The sequence below is a fragment of the Haemaphysalis longicornis genome, unplaced genomic scaffold, assembly GCF_048455015.1.
Source record: "Haemaphysalis longicornis isolate Haplotype H1 unplaced genomic scaffold, Haemaphysalis longicornis Haplotype H1 scaffold_7, whole genome shotgun sequence".
Lineage (NCBI taxonomy): Eukaryota > Metazoa > Arthropoda > Arachnida > Ixodida > Ixodidae > Haemaphysalis > Haemaphysalis longicornis.
The window spans coordinates 96,128,566-96,147,241 of NW_027526422.1; the positions used below are offsets into that span (position 1 = coordinate 96,128,566).

Here is an 18,676-nt window from a genome sequence, read left to right on the forward strand (position 1 = left end):
GCCATCTCAAGCTAGGAAAGCAACTCATAAAAAACGTTCACAAGTGACAATGCAGCGCTGTAATTAGACACAGCGCTATTAGGAAGGGATATTTATTGAAGGCCAATGATTATATGTACGCACAACCCATATCCGTCACACATGTGCGACAAATGTCCCTCACCGCTTCCACTAAACAGCTACATACAAGGTGCTTCTCATCTTCATTTGAGCCAAAATGCGAGTGTCTGTTTTGTTCCGCCCTTCCGCTGCAGGAAAGCAAGGCCCATGCGCTCCAGTGAAAGTTCATAATTCAATCGAATGAAGCGAATGCCAATCCCCAACTGGCTGGCAGCCTGTTTTGCAGTCCCGAAGTTCGCGTCCTCATTTACGATCTCTGGCCGTTGTTACCGCCCGTTCGGAGCCTGTCGTATCTTTTCCAGATGAATTTACAAGCAAGTCATCCTTGTCAGCAACAATATACAGCTCCTTCACCTTGACATGAGTGCGTCGATGCGCCGTCGCTGCAGCAGACGGCGGAGGAAGCCACTTCCCCGAAGTAGTTCGCGATGTATCTTGGGGTTGCACCATGCCGCCCCATCGACTCTCTCAGTGCGCAGCAGTGCAGCCAAAAATTGCCCCGCGATGGTGTGCTCCGGTCTATAGAAGACAGACGGTGCACACCGGTGCGGTTTATCAAGGATGAAAAGGCGCACCGGTGCGCCCCGGTGCGGTTTATCGGAGATGCTATCAGTAGTGCGTGGCTGATGTCATTAATAAAGGCATACATTATTTGCTGGCAAAGACGTATGCATTCCGCAAATGTTCCGGGTTACATATCGTATTCTTAGCCGAATGGGCTGCATTTCTGGTGGTGGTGATAAACAAAAGCGCCCATGTGCAGAGATTCTAAAGACCAAGCGTTGTAAATTTATTCGCCATCCACTACAGCACAGCTTATCCCTGAGGTGGTCTCCCAGTGCATAACACCCAAATTAAAATTTGAATGGCATGGCCAATCATGGGGTTCTGCCATTTATTAAATTGTCACCTTCAAAAGGTGACGCAGTTGTCTTCAAAGAAAAACAAGTTGATAGGAACAAACTTGTGCTCCCCTAACAACAACAAAAAAAAAATGCAGAGGCGGCGAAGCAGTAGTCAACAAAGTGCCGTGCGCAGGCGAGTGTTGGGGAATCGAATACCGCACCGTCTGCTCTACGGGCATCTCTCGGCGCAAGTGTTTCTCGAACTGTCAAATGCATCCAGAACACTGTAGATCAGATTATTCTGGGCCGGTGAAGTTAGTTCGAAACTCTCTGCATAAAAGAAGATAACACGTGCGGCATAAAGATTGGAACACGCAGTTCACTTGGCCCACGGATGAAACATAACACAGCACAGCACGGCGCAGCTGGTCGGCAAAAACAAAACATAAATAAGCAAACCCAATGCATGGTTCGCAGCAATATTTAGTCTGTGTTAATTGAGGAGCCGGCGCGTTCAAGTATACTAGCAGCCAGTTTAAAATGATAGGCCTGTTCCCGGCATCCAGGTTTCCAAAGTGCCTGTGTACAAGTTAAAAACTCTTGGCCACCTGTGGTAATATCATTTTCGTCACACATTGCAAAACATTATCCTAGGCTTGCGCTAGGCATCTATACAGAGAAAGTGGTAGCCACACATCAATAACATCTTTCTGCGATATTTTATGGGAGACAGCATTCAGGAAACTCACCCACCCTTATAAAAAAGAAATGAGGGCTGGTAGAGAAGACAGGATACCTTTATTCAGGCACGCCTTGGCTCTTCCAAGCAACCACAAGCCACAACAAGAGCAGGCAACCATTGCCTAAGTGAGCTACAGCAATGTATGTGCCAAAATCTATCGTAGCTAAATTTTTCATGCAAAATCTGTACGGATTTTAATGAACTAGGGTGTGCAGAATTAGGTTATGCATATGCAATCGTGAAGCTAGAAGTTTCATTTTACAGCGAAGCTATTAGCCTCTCATTGGTCATAAAATTTCGTGTCGTAATCAAAATAAAATTCAGTGAAACTTGCACTCACGTGTAAGCCTTGAATGGCGAAGCTGTTGTAGGCGAGCATTGCCGGACACATAGTTAAGTTTTAGTATCATTGTTCAAATTTGCATTGTTGCAGTGCTAGTAATCGCCCCTGCATTGAAGAGGTCGCCGTCTTCGCGGAAATTGTGGTGGCTGTAAAGTCATCGTCAGCAGTGTAGACTTCTACCAGCTCTTTGTCATAGACTCGATCGAGGCTGTGGTGGCGGGATCTGCAAGTCACCTCAGTAAGGATTGGCATACTCGTAGCCTTTTCTCCAATTATCCATAATGGCTGCTAGGGAGTGCGGCGGCCGCGGTGACCTCTCCCAAGCAGGGTGTCTTTTCAAAAAGCTTTAGGAATAGCGCTGGAGTTTCTTTTACGTACACGGTAGAGCTTGATGACACCAGCGCAGATTTTTTTCTTGATAAAGCCATTGCACGAGCCGGGAACTGGGTGGTCGCTGCTAACGAGCACTCGGCATTTTCTCGCTTCTCAAAATTTTTGCCTGCTTTTTTTCTACTAAGGCCACTGCGCGTGCCGAGGACGACTAGCGGTCACCGTGACGGACGCACTCATGAGCGCTCAGCATTTTCGTGGTCTTTTATGATGCAACGATGAACCTGCAGCCAGTAACAACGGCTCTGTTGTTAAAAACAGAGTGGGGACCCATGCAATTGTTCTCGCCCAAGAAGCTGAGCGCACGAGTCAGGATAATCAGGTGTGCAGCACATCAGGTGTGCAGCATAGAGCTCCGTATTTGTTCCAATAAAGAAAACTATGAAACAAGCATCAAAACGCATGGCGGATGATAAGCCCTGGCTGCAATGGGAAAACCCTCCCATGCGTTCCTGGTAAACATTAGGTTGCAGCTTCTTTTGAAAGGGAAGTCTGACGAAATTCGAAGCCCTCGTGTAAAGGGCAAACCGCATAAACTCATTGAGTTCATTCGAAGACTTCCATGGGCAGACCACGAAATGCCGTCGGCATGTGTGGTCAGGTGCAGGCCGTGACTGAATGAGATTAAGATTCTCGGCCGGGGCAGCGGTGATGTCGCGCATGAGATAATGGAAGCCTTCTTGATAAAGAATGCGCACAATTGCATGAGTGGCACATCCTTGGCTTTGTATAAAAGAGAGTTTGATTTTTAAAGTCTTGCTTGTAGGGTGTGACGATGAACATGTTCTTTCTATGCGTTTTGCATATGTATGTTCCGTGCATGCACCAATTTGTCTCATATTTGAGGGCGTAAGCCCTTGAATAAATCAGTTGTTAGTTGCGCTCGTCCTGTTGTATCCTGTTTGTGTCGTCCTTCCACGCAATCCTCGTGGCTTTTCAAGTCCAGCACCCATAGGAAGCACTGTTGGCGTCGACTGGAAGGTAAGCAGCCGGGGATTAGCATTCTTTCTTGATTCAATGCCATAATTTTGGCAACTGTCACTTCCAGGAGGTGTTCCAAAGATGGTTCTAGTGAGACAATGTAAAATCCCAGTTCAGACGGTGTCTTGACGGCCAGGTCATTGAGCTGGATCACAGCTTCGAACTGTGTAGCATCCACCGTATACGTGGTGTAAACTCGCTGTCAATTTTAACAAGGCGGGCGTTGTTAGCGAAGAGCTGATTGTGCGTTCCAGATAATTTCATAAAATCATTTCATCGTCAAGCATGCAGCAAGCCTCATTTAGCTGTCTCGCGAGTCGGGACATTGAGGCCGAATGCCTGACCTTGAGATACCTAGACGCTGCATCATTGACCAGTTTCTTCCCGTTCTTTGCATGTGGCGTTCAGGGCCGCACGTTTCAGACGATTCCTCCTTCCCTCGCAGTGCCAAGTGGCGGAGTAGACAAAAAAATTACCCCACCTTCCCGCGAGGGGAACCCTGTGGAGATGCGACGCATCTTGGGGGTTCACTTGGTGTTTCCGTTGGGTTGATTCTCTAATTGCGTGAAACGTGTGAGGAACGCGTATGATGTATTCTTTATTTCTTTGGCCGGTCCTGGAACGACCACGGCTATGACGCAACACAATCCACTTTAATCCAATCCAATCTAATTCAAGCCAAGCCAAGTGAACCCAATCCAATGCCCCCGCGAGAGAGTGTTCGCTATCGGAGAGGGGGTGAGCGGCGGAGAGCGGAGCTCGCGTGGCGAGGAGAAAGGGGGAGGGGTGTGGACGGACAACAACAACGCCGTATGGAGGGAAAAGGCGAGTGAATGAGATTCAGTCACATCTAAAATTAAGCCCTACCATTCGTGCGTAGAATCGAGACGTTTCTGCATGGTACTTCAGCACCAAATGTTTAAAACCAGTGGGGCAAAGAGAAGCGAGGCAGAAGGCAGCCATTCCGAACAGCTGCTACCCTTACCTCTTGTACCCTCCACGTCTTCTTCTAAAATCTGTATACAAGGCAAGCATGATGCACAGCTACTTAAAAATGAGAGCTAAACAATGAACTAGGGGAGAAAGGGTACCATATGGTAAAGTAGAAAGCCACCGGGCATACCCTGATGACCAAGCCTAAAGTGGCATAAAAAGTGTACCAATTTCGGCCAAAAAATGTCTTTATTTTTGTCATTTATAAATGTCTCGGTTTCAATGCGTATGGCCTAAACCAACCCGTCCTGTAAAGCTCCAAGTATAACACCCTACTTTCACGCAAACTTGTTTCTCACTGTCGCGATTGAACAAAACAATTTGTGTTCACGATGTTTCCACAGCGTCACAAAGGGTAAACAAAGGGCAAACGATATTTCCTTCATTATTTTTACGCGCTCCCACTGGTGACCCTGCGGAAACCCACCTGGCGGCACCTGGAGGGAGACCACCGCAAGGGGGTCCGCGCTTGTCTCGGCCTGCCCCAGAGCTCGCCGTGCGAGAAGACGCTGGCCGAGGCGGGGGCGTGGACTCTAGAGATGACAGCTGACTTGCGGGCACTTGGCCAGATTGACCGGCTGAGACGCGCCGAGGGGAGCGGTCCGCTGCTGCGGCGGCTGAAGAGCCACCAGCACTCGCGCATGGGGCGCATGCTGATGCTCTATGAGGAGGTGGTGGCCCCCGAGGCCCGCTCCTGATCTGGCAGCTGACGTGCGGCTGGACATTCCGGGGCTGCACAGCAAGCGGCGGACACCCCACCGCGGGCAATTGCAGCTGGCCCGGGGTGTCGTCTGGGGCGACCTAGACGGCCACGCCCTAGTATACACAGATGGCTCAGTGCGGCAGCAGCAGGGGTCGGCCGCAGCGGCCGCCGTGCTCGGAGAGGCCACCCGACAGGCGCGGCTGCCCTATGCCTCTTCTTCGGCCACGGCTGAGCTGGTGGGGGTCGGACTGCGCCTGTACCTGCTGCTGGAGATGGAGCCCTTGCCCGAGCGCTGCGCCCTGCTGCGCGACTCCCGAGTGGCCCTGGTGCGTCTTCAGGACGGAGACTCGCACTCCCTGTTGGTGCGGGGCATCCGGGAGAAGGCGGCACAGCTGGCGGACCGGGGCACTCAACTGTGCCTGCAGTGGGTCCCCGCCCACATTGGTCTGGATGGCAACGAGTGGGCGGACGAGCTGGCCGCCGGGGCACACACGCTGCCTCCGTCGGGCATATGGTGGATCAGGCGGCAGCGGACGATGCCCGCCTGCTCATCCAGCGACACATCCGGACCAGGCATCCGGACCCGCGGCTGCGTGTCGGAGGGGGCCTGCCGCCTGTGCGGGCCTCACGCCTGCCTCGACGACTGCGCTCGGCCATCCTGCGCCTCCGCGTAGTGGACGTGTGGACGGCGGAGCGGAAGCACCGTCTGGGGCGGGCGACCAGCCCCGCCTGCACTCACTGCCGAGTGCCCGTGCAGTCCCTGCGGCACGTACTATACGAGTGCCCCAAGCTTGCGGCAGGGCGGGCAGAGCTGCTGGTCGTGCTTCATGGAGTGCGGCCACTTGAAGAGCTGCTTTGGCCCCCGGGAAGTGCTAGGGAGCGAGACAAAGTGCTCGAGGCCCTGGGTACATACCTGCGGGCATCGGGGCTGCGCAGCGTACTCCACTACAACTCTGCCTAGCTGCCCAGATTGTGGTAGAGTGCTGCTGCTGAAGCTTCTTCTGTACTTGCGTGTGTGTGACGGCCCTTTTACATGTGTGCTAAACATTGTCCTTTGTAGATTCATGTGTTGTCTATATCTGTAGTGTTTCGCTGTAATGTTAATTTTCTCAATGTGTAGCTCCTTTTTTTTCTTATTCCACTTTTTCCTTTTTGTCTCTTTTGTGTTTTATATTTACCCTTGTGCGTGTTATATACATTGTAATCTCAACCTTCTCCCCTATCCTCCTATTCCTATGTATTATTTTCTCCCTATCCTCCCCCCCCCCCATACACCAGCAGACGTTCCGGTGTCTGCCCCCTAGGCGAGACAATTTACGCCTGTTGGTGGATTTTCCTTTTCCTAAGAACAATAAATACAAACATACATATTTTTATTAGTGACAAAATATTAACCTCTTTTTATACAAAAGAAGCTGATTACCAAAGGAAATGTGAAACTAGACATTGAAATGCAATGAGTGTTGCAAATATTCGGCACGACCAAAAAACAAGAGAATGCCATGTTGATGATTACAAGTATGTGTTTTAGTGAGGCACATATGGGTTCATCTACATATGCACGCCCACACACATACGCAAACAGATCGGACATATAAGCAGACATTGACGCACTGGGACTTTGACTAGAGAACAGAGACACAGATGTGCCTGTTGAGCCATCTCAACATGTCGCAGGTTATTAACTGTTGGCTTCAGGTTCACAAACCGTCGTGCAAAAAATGAATTCACGTTGCAATGCAGTTGCAAGCACTGCCGAGTCACATGTGATAGGGCAACTTGCTGGAACATCAGTGGGCTCTTGCGCGAGCTGGCGGTGCACTGCACACTGCGACTTTGCATGTCGACAGCAGAAGGCGAAGACGTCCCTGCAGTTTGGCGCCAAGTCGGCCGTTGTACACTCCTGACAGGAGCTGGGGGCAGAGAAGAAATCAAGGGATGCTGACGTTTTCCTTAAAACTGCATGAACTTCAGCAACACACGAGAAAAAAAAATACGAAGAGAAAAATTAAATCCAGTTCCACCCAGTGTGAAATCTGTTGAAACAGCTGAGCTCTGGGCTGTGTTTATGAAGATTCCGTCAGCTTCTTTCTTGTGTGTAATGTTAGTGTCATCTTACGGGCTAATTGTCCTATAATTTGTTTCTGTATGGCTCTGTTAAAACAAGTTATAGCCATTTTATGTGAACATACTCCTTTCGTAGATAGCTATGCTGCACTACGCAACAGGGAAAGCAGGAAACCCAGCTTACAACGACCAAGCTTACACAAATATCCTTAATGTTGGCTTCCCCTCGAAACAAGAATGCATTATTGAGAAGACACTTTTTCAGGGGCAATAGAAGCCTTCTTATATCAAAATATGAAGACCCTAGGAATATTTTTTATCGGTTTATGAATGTTTTCTATACTGGGCAACGGTTTTTGCGGGGTGAAAAAACCTGCCCCAGAGGGAGCGTGACACGACACCAGCAGAGACTGTCGTCAAGCGCAGCACTAGAACAGCTCCACTGTTAAAATGTAGCGCCCTTCCACTCCGTGAGAAAGGATGACCAGTAAAGCTGGTTGCAGTTCTAGGAGTGCATGAAAGAAAACATGTTCGTAATTTGCAATTGAGCTTACTTCCTAGATAATCAGCTGAATGAAATTCTGAAGAACTGTAGTGTTGTTCTAGCAACTGCCCGTTTCCTTCCTGTAGGTGCCCGTGTATTGAGGGCACACAGGAACTACACAATATTTACGACTTCACTGTGAACTATGCGAATAATTGTGAAAAGTAAATGAAACTCAGTGTAATGTTGCAGTTGTGGCTATTTGTCATGTAGTTTCCTTTGGGGTAGTTTCAACTAAGCAAGAGTTAGCCGTTTTCTGTAACCATACTTCCTCCATTGATGACCATGTACTGACAGCAAACGGCAATTCAGTAAAGTTCACAACTTCACTCTGAACCCACTTACTGTGACAAGTAAATGAAACTCGGCTTAATAATATTACTCATCCTAGCAGGTAATTTCAGTACGATTTTTTTTCCAATACACGTACCTATCACGACGTCAGATGAAATGGCATCTTGTGCCGTAATTACAAGCTTTCCACGAGCAGAGCGTTTAAAGAAGTCGTCGTTCCAAAGGAACTGCGGGAGCCAATCCTTCGAGTGGCCCATGAGGGCATCACGGTGGGGCACCGAGGTGTATGAAAGACGGTTGACTGAGTTCTGCAAGAATTTTACTTGCCTGACCCACACGGAGACGTACGTTTCGTAAAACCTTGTGATGCGTCAAAAAACAATGCCCGAGGGAAATGTCAGAGTTGTGCCTTTGGTGAGCACGCCATTAATCAGAACACCATTTGAACAGGTTGCTGTAGACATAATCGGTCCATTCTCCCCCAAGTCCCAGAAAGGAAACCAATACATGCTCATGCTTATTGCCTTCGCTACCCGGTACCTGGACGTTGTAGCTCTCCCAGCGATTGACTCAGCACACGTCGCCGAGGCCCTGATTGAGATATTCTCCCGTATCAGAATCCCGAAGGAAATCGTCACCGATCAAGGGGCTAGCTTTACATCATAACTTAAGCGAGAAGTCAGCCGCTTACTGTCAGTCAGGCTTCTCCGCACTGGTCCCTATCATGCCATGGCAAACGGGCTAGTAGAAAAGTTTAACGGGACCTTGAAAACCCGGATGAAGAGACTGTGCCAGGAGAAACTCAGGTCGTGGGACCGATATCTCAAGCCATTTTTTTTCGCTTATACGAGGAGTGCCCCAAGCAAGCCTGGGCTTATCAGCCTTTGAACTTATCAACAGACGACATGTACGAGGACCACTAACCGTACTCAAGGAGCTTTGGACGAAAGATAACATAGACGGTGAAGTCCGGTCTACCTATGGATACCTCGTTGATCTGCGAGACCGACTTGAACAGGCGTGCCAAATTGCCCATTAGCAGTTACAGAAGGCTCGAGAAAAACAAGAGTTATACGACAGGAAAAGTCACCTGAGAAAGCTGAGAAAGCTCTCTCTTGGAAACAAGGTCCTTATCCTGCTTCCAACTGATTTGAACAAACTGCTCATGCAGTGGGCCGTTCGAGCTTACCAGAAAGAAAAATGATGTCGACTACGGGACTAGCTTGATCGGAACAAGGAAAGTCTTCCACATAAACATGTTAAAGTTGCACAAAGAATGGGAGCACTCACCATTTCCGCAAGCATCAGTTGCCACTACAATTGATGACACCACAGATACTCTGGACGATCTTGACAACAAACCAATGGTCGACATCCTTCCCACACTTCCGCCTCATTAGGCGCAGCCTAGCGGAGACGTCAAGTATTCACCTGATCTCAATGCAGACCAAAGGGCTCAAGTGCAAGACATAATACATCAGCGTGGAATGACCTTCTCAGACCTGCCGGGAAAAACACCTTGTACAGTTCCCGTTGAACATAAGGTCTGACAAACCAATACACGTTCCACAGTATCCGCTCCCGCTCACAACTCATGAGACGATGTTGGAGATGGGCATCATTGAGAAATACTAGTCTCCCTATAAATCCGCCAGTGGTGGTCATAAAGAAACCTGGCGGCACCCTCCCGCTTTGCACTGATTTTAGAGAATTCAACAAAGTTCTCCTCCGTGATGGCGAGCCGATTCCACGCATGGCGTCGTTCTCCCCCTCGCTAGGAGGAAAATATTCTTCTCCAGGTTCGACTTCGCAAAAGGCTATTGGCAGGTTCCGATGATTGCTGGCGGCTGCGGGATGACTGCTTTTTCGAGCTTGTCAAGGCTGTACCATTTCTGGCATAATATTCGAACGAATATTACAGTATTCAATTTCGCTTCGACTCAAATTTAAATTTCCGATATTTTGAAGTATTCGGGGTGAACGGATATCAAAACTGCGTTCAAGTTTCTCGGTTTCGTTAGGCAATCCCCAGTGCCATTGACATCGGGCCTACATCTTGACTACATGCGAAGCCAAGACAAGCTAAGCCAGATTCAGAACGTTGTTGTCGTAGTGAACCCGCATGGAGGAAAGAATAATCTTTCCTCCATGGTGAACCGCATGGAGCGTTTTCTGCCAGCGAAAACGCGCCGCGCACGCCACAGGCGCGCTGACGCTGCCGCGGAACCACCTGCACGCTGCACGCGGCGGGGCCGGCGGAGGGAACATGGCGGCGGCTTCGGACGGTGGAGTCGGGAGCTCGAGCGACCGCTTCTAAGCGCTCTCTAAAATGGCGCTCTAGACATGCACGAAGTTGCTTGTGCGGTAAAAGAGCTTGTAATGTGGGCTTGTAATGTGTAATAAACATAATTCGCGCCGCTAGTGAAAGCACCTATGCAATATCTGCCGGGGTGGTAAGCCTAAAGATCTCTGGCGGATCCAGCCGGCTGTCTCGAGCGCTCCTCCCTATTAGCGCAAGTCGTCAGGCTCCTCCCATTGCCGCGTGCGACGCGCGTCATTTTCTAAGCTAGGCAGAAAGCGTGACCCGCATGACGCGTTTTTGCACGCGATTCGGGCGCATCGGCGCTGTGCGTGCGATTTTTTGACGCCCACGTGGACGATTCTGCGCGCACGACATCTTCTGCCTCGCTCAGAAAATGACGCGCGTCTAGCCAACACCACCTAGAACTAGAGAAGGCCTGCGCAGGGATGCGTGACGTCATCGCAGTGAGATATGCCTAAAAGCTGGCTTCACCTGATACTTCTAAAGTTTTTCATTCGAAGATGCAGTTTTGCCTACATAGCCTTTTTTTTCTCCTTGCGATTTTGACGATACAGAAAATATTTGTATTGCCGGATATTTTCAGGATGTTTAAAGAAGGTAGGCTTGAGATAATTCATCAGGAACTTCTCAGACAAGCATACGAATTTTGTAACAGAACGCACGGCTAATTCATGCAGTTCAGAACAGGTACAAATTTTCTTTCGACACACATTTATTCATGACACAAAAATGCATGCAGGCAGAATAATTCTTCAGAAAAAGGATTATGCTTGAAGAGTGTTCAGCTTCCGCTTCGCAGCCTTGTTTTCAGTCGGCTTGCTTTCATCTTTGTTCCGCTTTTTAGACTTGCTTTCAGCCAGTTTGTTATTCTGCACTTTACACAGATTGTTCAGCAGTGTATTAGCAGCAGCACTGAGAACATAGTTTAGCACTACTTCAGGTGAGTGGCCATCATCGCAGAAGTCCAAGTCTTCGTTACATTCAACAAGGGAAGTCGTGAGGCTGACAAGCACTTCTTTTTGTTTTGCACAAGCAAAAAATTTGGATGCATACTTCGCACTTCTTAGCTTATCAAGGACAATTTCCATTGTGAGCACAGCATGAACAACTACTGGCTGTGGAAATTTCAGTCCACCCCGTGTTGCATTGGCAATCAGCACATCATCTTCCAGTTCAATGCTCCGATTCTCAACAACCAAGTTTTCTCGGCATGAAGAACAGGCAAGTTTTTTCACTGCAGCGTGTGCGCAATATCCAGCTACATACGTAATAGCTGGTAGCATTGCCTCCTTCTGCTTCACATCATCATCTGTCACTGCAACGTCAAATTGTTTGACGACAACTTGCACGTCTGTGGTGGGGAGACAAGGTGCAGTGGCATCCAAGTTGGGAAGATCAAGTAGCTTTTGGAGTCTTAGCTTCTGCTCACATTCATAAAGCTGACGTATTGAAACATGATACTGGGAACCACACAGCTGTCTGTATCGGCCGAACCGGTCCTCCAAGCTGCCAGTTTGAAACTTCCCTAACAAGACATACTTGAACCCAAGTTCTTCAATGCAATATGCCGACACCTTAACAAGAGCATGTGAGGTATGATGCAGCGCTGTGTGTGTTTCACGGGTTAACTGCCCAGCATCATGTTTCAAGCTCTGCCAGTAGTCCAACCAATCAACAATCTTGTTTAGGTAGTCAATCTGGTGGCAGTTGAGTGCACTTATAGGTTCTTGAAATGGGTCTCGCTGACGCTGGCCCTTCAATGGTGTCTTGACGTTGACTATGTCCCACCACTTCAACACAATGCTAATAAATTCCAATGTTCCATTTGCATGATCAAGTGTCACTTTGGTGCTCCTTAGTGCTGCAACAGTCGAACTGTGGAAAATCCTGAGTGCGAGCTTAACGTTCTGTCGCTCAAGATTGGATGGATTGAGAGCTTTGAATGACAAAGTTGGAGCAAGCCGCAAAAGCTCATCTTTTTCTCCCTCATGCAACTTGCATAGTGTGTTAAAGGAGGCTGTCAGCACAGATGGGGTTTCTGTGAGGGAACTGAAATCAGGAAAAAAGATGCATCTTCCACAATTACGCTGGTTCAGCCAGTTATTTCGGATGCATTTTAGGATATGCACAGTGTCCAGGATAAAGAACAAGGGCCTTGATGAGTCCGAGGGGTGCCTGTAAACAATGCTCAACTTGGGAGGATCCGCAAAAAACGACATTGCCTTTCGGTTGATCGAGTTGTTGTCGGACACCACTGCGACTACTCGTATGCCAATGTCTTCTAGTTTCCTGATCAACAGATCAAGAAAATCATGCAGTTGTTTTGCTCCTATCTGTGCAACTGGAAGTATGTGCACAACGTCCTTGTTAGATGATAACAAGCTTTGCAGCATAAAAACATATGCTGCTTTCGCTGCATTCTCACTGTTCGTCGCTGCACCTGTTACACATCCACCCTTGTATTGAAAGGATGCCTGCAGGTGGATCTCATCCATCATAAGCATGACGAAGCGCTCGTGGTCTTTTAGTGTTGACGCCAGCCTCCTTGCATAAAAGAGGAAAGCATCCTCTTCTTGCTCCCTGGATGGGCTAGCATTGTAAGAAGCACAAATGCGTCTTATTGTTTGGGGATGTGGAAGCTTCAGTTTCGCTGTGCTTCTGATGAATCTGTACGCATGAGGCGATATTGTGTACACAAGGCTGCAGAACACCATAAAGTCAGCTGGGTAAATCGATGCCTTGTTGAGGAGAACTTGAAGCTGCTGTGTCACAAACTTTACAACTTCCACTTGCCACTCATGTGGCAGAGCTGAAGATGACAGTTCCTCCAGGAGTGCCACAACACGCTTCAGCAGAATCTCTAACTGAAGTTCATTCTTTGCAGAATCCTTCGTGACCTCTTCCACGTCGCACAAAACGTTCTGAAGCACTCTGAAGTCGGAGATGGTCAAGGGAAGCACAGATAAACCTAGGCTTTCCAACCTCATTTCACCGACATACACTGCCAAAGAAAGGTCGGAAGACACTGTCACCGCACAATGCACAACTGGCGCTTCTTGGTTGCGGAAGTTGAGGAAAAGTACTCGTGTTTGGGTGACGACCATGCTCCAGAAATCAGTCAGAGAGAGGCCACCTACTGCTTTCAATAGGTCTTCGAAAGTTGCAATGGCATTCTTCTTTTCTTCCGCTTCGTGAGACTGCGCTGACAATTGTATAGCTTCTTGTAATGCTTCTGAATCAAGACGAGCGCGCTTTTCTTCGGGGCTCTCACGTGCTGAAGTTTCTTGGCGAGACAAGTAGGCAGGACAATTGGGAAAGACGCTTGGAATTGCAGAAGGCTTCAATCACCGCAGCTTGAGGGGTACTTCAATTACTTTCCCAGTCATGCTGTCGGTGTAGCTCGCCGAGTCAACGAAGTCGCTTTCATGGAAGTGGTGCTCACAGACCTGCAAGGTAAGCCCAAAAACGAAGTGTAAGACGAAAGCGACGTTTTACAGAATTATGAGATCCCAGCAAGCCGCTTGTAGAAACCAAGACAGTTACTTTATCTCTGCTTCAGTACGGCAACCAGGATATAGCGATGAAGAATGCTGTATTACACTGGAGTCTCGGTTTGATATGTTAAACCGCGAGCCATGGTTAATTCTGAACTCGAATACATGGCGGACGCTTCACATGTATCGTAACTACGCCTTGCACATCGTCTGTTCGATTAGATTTCGGTGCACGTTAAAGATCCCCAGGTAGTCAAAATTATTTCGGAGCCCTCCACTACGGCGCGCCTCATAACCTTAGTAGTTTCGGTGCGTTAAACAACCCCACAATCAAAAATCGTCTGTTCGATGTAAATTATACTGCGAACGCATAGCGCGAAATAAATTTATGATTAGACAGACGCGCAACTAGGCCTATACATTTAAGCTACACTTAACAGCACAAACACACAATTAAATTACACCGAAACACTATCCGTTCTGTTTTCATCCCTCTAAGTGTATAGCGCGCCGTAACGGTTGCAAGTATCACGCAATACGATCACCTAAACCTTGCTGTCACGAGAATTACGACCGCGGAAAGCAAACTGAGCATTCGCTTACCACTGTGTACTTCGTAGGTACGAAGTTTTCCCGTCGCACAGCCTTCGTGCACGCTGCATTTTGTGCGGGGTCCGACGGAAACCTGTACACGCGCGCTCGCGGTCCGTTGGGATAGTTTGACCGACAGTTCGGTGCACAGCAGCACCCAGGCATTTTCGACGGCACGGCAGCAAACTCCTGTGTCGTACCATTGAGCTACTGAGAACAAAGGAAGACTGCACACCAACGACCATCCAACGACCAAAAGCAGCGCTCTGAACTGGTGTCAACGTTGCCAGATGCTGAGGCTGACGCCGCTAGAATCAGTCCTGTATGCGTTCGGGACTGCATTATTTAGTCATTTTTACTCTCAGTACAGCACCACGACAATGGGCGATGATGTAAATAGACGTATGTAATTTTTTTTCTTTTTTTTGCAAAAGAAACGTACCTTATGAATGCCATATTCAATAAACCGTTTTCATTTCCCAACGCGTGCGCTGGCAGTTAGATTCCATACAAGCCATATCCGAAAGTCGCGCCAAGTCGAGCCGGTCTTCACAGCCATCGCAGCTGCGTGCGCTGCGTCGGCGCAGTAGGCGGCGCTGTGGTCGAAAGCCCGTCGATCCTCCCGCATATCTCACTGTGGTGACGTAGGTGCTGTGGAGAGGAGGGTTTGCGCAGGCCTTCTCTAGTTCTAGGTGGTGTTGGTCTAGCGCGGCAGTGGGAGGAGCTTGACGACTTGCGCCAATGGAGAGGCGCGCGCCTTATGGCGGCAGTTTTGAAGCGCTCGAGACAGCCGGCTGGCTCTGCCAGAGATGTTTAGGGTTACCACCCCGGCAGATATTGCATGTGCGATTTTACTAGCGGTGCGGCTGATGTTTTATAGTAACGCTTTCGCCCACATTATAAGCACCTTCACAGCACAAGCAACTTACTGCGTGCCTTGAGCGGCATTTTAGAGGGCTCTTAGAAGCGGTCGCTCGTAGAGTTCCTCTATATAGCTCCCGCAGGGAGCTATATAGAGGAACTCTACATTGGCGCAAGTCGTCAAGCTCCTCCCACTGCCGCGCGCTACGCGCGTCATTTTCTGAGCGAGGCAGAAGATGCCGCGCGCGCAGAATCGTCCCCGCGGGCGTCAAAAAATCGCACGCGCAAGGCCGACGCGCCCGAATCGCGTGCAAAAACGCGCCATGCGGGTCATGCTTAAGCGAGCAAGCGACGGCGACGTACGGGCTCTATCAGCCCGCTTTGTCGCTATTTCTCCGGGAACGGCCGGGCTGTTGTTTTCTGCTCGCGAACATGCGCCGCACACGTCAAAGGCGCGCTGACGCTGCCGGGGAACCATGCTGCGCGCGGCGCGGCTGGCGGCAACGTGGCGGCGGCGTTGGCCGCAAAGTGGTGTCGGGAGCTCGAGCGACCAGAGTTCCTCTATATAGCAGGGAGCTAAGAGTGGCGCGACCCTTTTCCACATGCCGCCGTGATGACGTCACTCCGGTTATCCATGCCCCGCAGAGAAGCCGCCACTACGGCTGCGCCGCAGCCACCGACGCGGGCGGCACCGCGCCTCGCCCAGGAACAGCAGCAGCAGCAACGTGAGCGACATCGCAAGAATCCAGCGTAGCCGCCGTAAGGCCCCATAGAGATAATACACTAAGGCGCCGCCGACCGAATCGCCCCCACCACGCGTCGGCCGCCGTCGGAAGCGGAGCGGCGAGGATCCTTCGCGATGGGCGGCCTTCCCGCAGAAATCCGGATAACAAGATGGCGAGCGGTCGCGCAACTCTTAGCTCCCTGCGGGAGCTATATACAGAAACTCTAGACAAAACTGGCTGGCAGCACTATCTATGAATAGATGCACCGCAGACAGCGAGTGCGCGTGGGCACATCCGGCTGGCCCATCTCGATACTCTGACGCTCGCCTTATCGCCAGCTCAAGCGAAGGCGCGCTGCTGCCATCCCTACTCGCCAGGGGTGCTTCCAATGCTTATATGTGGTGGAAAAAAAATAGGGAAGAGAGTGGGACGTAGGATGAGTAATATACCGAAATAGAATCAGCAAGGGGGAAGCTGAACCCGGGTGCAAGGGCAGGAAGGGGGGGGGGATGGGAGTTAAAAACCGGGGGGGAGGGAGGATAACCCATTAAGTTAGGGAAGGGTAGGGCAAACAATTCGAACAACACAGACAAGCAGGTTGGTGACAACCGATGTCCCGATACTAAGGGACGGCCTCTAATCATCATCATAATCATCATCATCATCATGTCAAGCTGTTTTCGTAGGGAACCCGCATAAAATCTTTGACCTTTTCAAACAAATTATTTGAATTGACTGGAAAGCAAGTCTCTAATTAGTTTCTTCCAGAATATTACATTATTAACTGCCAGCTTGGTTTGCAGAATAGTAGCCGTAACTGTTCTCGCAGAGTCAGTGAAAAGAACAACCTTTATTTGTTATTTCTCTACCTTTAGAAGAGGATGATTTATTTTATAATTATGCAATTTCACATTCTTCGCGTTTTTCTGGCATTGTATTTGAATTTACGGCCGCTAACAAGTTTCAATCCAAGCCAGTGAAGAAACTAAGGCGAGCGCACGGTATAATGGCGGCCCATGATGACACGGACGGCCTCTAGTGAATATAGTAAGGAACTCTATATGCACTCTCGCTATGTCCAGCGCATATATTCATAGATCGCCCTGGCAAAAAGTTTTGTCCGCTCCACCCACGGCTTTCGCGCTCCATTTCACTTATGAATCATCTGTACAAAAGAACGCTGGAGCAAATTTGCCCAGCTGTAATTTTTGACTGCATTACTTGTGTTTAATCCCTATAATCTCTTACGTTTGCACACTACTGCGTTCAGGTCCCCATACACAGTCCGGAAAACAGACAGAGGGAACGAGGGAAAGGGTGGGCTCACCGCACTTCTCCTTTGCTCTCTTCAAGGAGGTGCTGTTGGTCCAATTGCCCCATTTTAGGTTATATGCGACCTGAAAGAATTCAGGAAGAACATTTCGCGCACAGATTTAGAACTGTGAAGGAAAGGTGCACACTAAGCACAAGGAAGCTGGCTCCAGTCTTCAAGTGCACTAGCTAACACTCGTATTATGGCAGCATGTTCGCAAGAAATATTTGCATAGAGGTGCAAAGGCTTAGTTTCCACAACGGCGTATCAGACACCAAGAATAAAATATTTTTGTCAATGAATTTCTGCCCATTCCACAGATAAGCTTTACAACACGGCATTGCACAAGTATTTGCTGTTTAGGCAATAACTCATTCACAATAATCGGCAATCCTTACAAGGATTGTTGATTATTGCCCCCAACAGCTTTGCAAGCCTAATTAGTGTCACTAGATAAGGTTACAGAGTATCGACACTCTGTTCTCCTATTGTTCCGTGCCGCCGCCGTGATCATTGGTCAATTCGCATCACGTGACATTTGTTTACACTGCGACGGTTGATGGGCACCGCCATTTTGTTGCTTATGCGTTTTCTGTCGGTCAACTGTGGTATTCTCAGCTTGCCATCTCGGTTCTGCGGCTGCGCGCGACTGGCGTCGTTCCGAACGCGAGTTAAAGATAACGCTATTCGCAGCATTTGAGCTGCAGAAGTGTGTCCGAAGATGCCGTGTTGCTGCGTCTTCAATGTGTGTGTTGTTTACAAGCGACCTCGTCAAAGTGAGCGCTGAAGCCGCAGAAGCGGCAATCTGGCAACACTGATAAACACCAAAATGGCTGCCGTTTTTCGCTTGCATGCCTCAGTGACGGTACTCTGTAGCTTATCTAGTGACACTAAGCCTAATGACATAGCAGATTGATAGGTTCAGGATTCGAAACGGACTTTCCAGAGTATGCACCGCAGCTATTGTTGCGGGGCTCAAATTCGACGTCTCACGACGGACGAAGGCAAGACAGAAATAAGTAACATCTTGTGCTGCTGGCATGTAATTTTGCAAGAGCTCCCTATGCAGCTGCGGATCGCGAAAAAAAAGTGGTAGCAGCGGTGGGCGTCGGCACCGCTGGCACCCACAGGGAATACAGCGCGGTCATGTCCCACTCTTCCCTTCTCACCATGCTCCGCCTCTTCTGGCGTCTGGGTCCAGCAGCGTGCCGCTGGAAACAGTGAGCGGCACGTCGGCTGGAAGCTCAATCCTGACCTTTCGCCGCTTCGTGAAGGCCGAGTGTCTTCCCGCATACTGAGCTCTGAAACCGCTGAAACTTCTCCGTCAAGGCTGTGAAGGTGGCAAGGG

General features: G+C 49.3%; 1 pseudogene; it reads right to left on the reverse strand.

The window, feature by feature from the left end:
* Positions 1-9,968: 9,968 nt before the first annotated feature.
* On the reverse strand, positions 9,969-14,666 carry LOC144146137 (uncharacterized; annotated as a pseudogene).
* Positions 14,667-18,676: the final 4,010 nt, after the last annotated feature.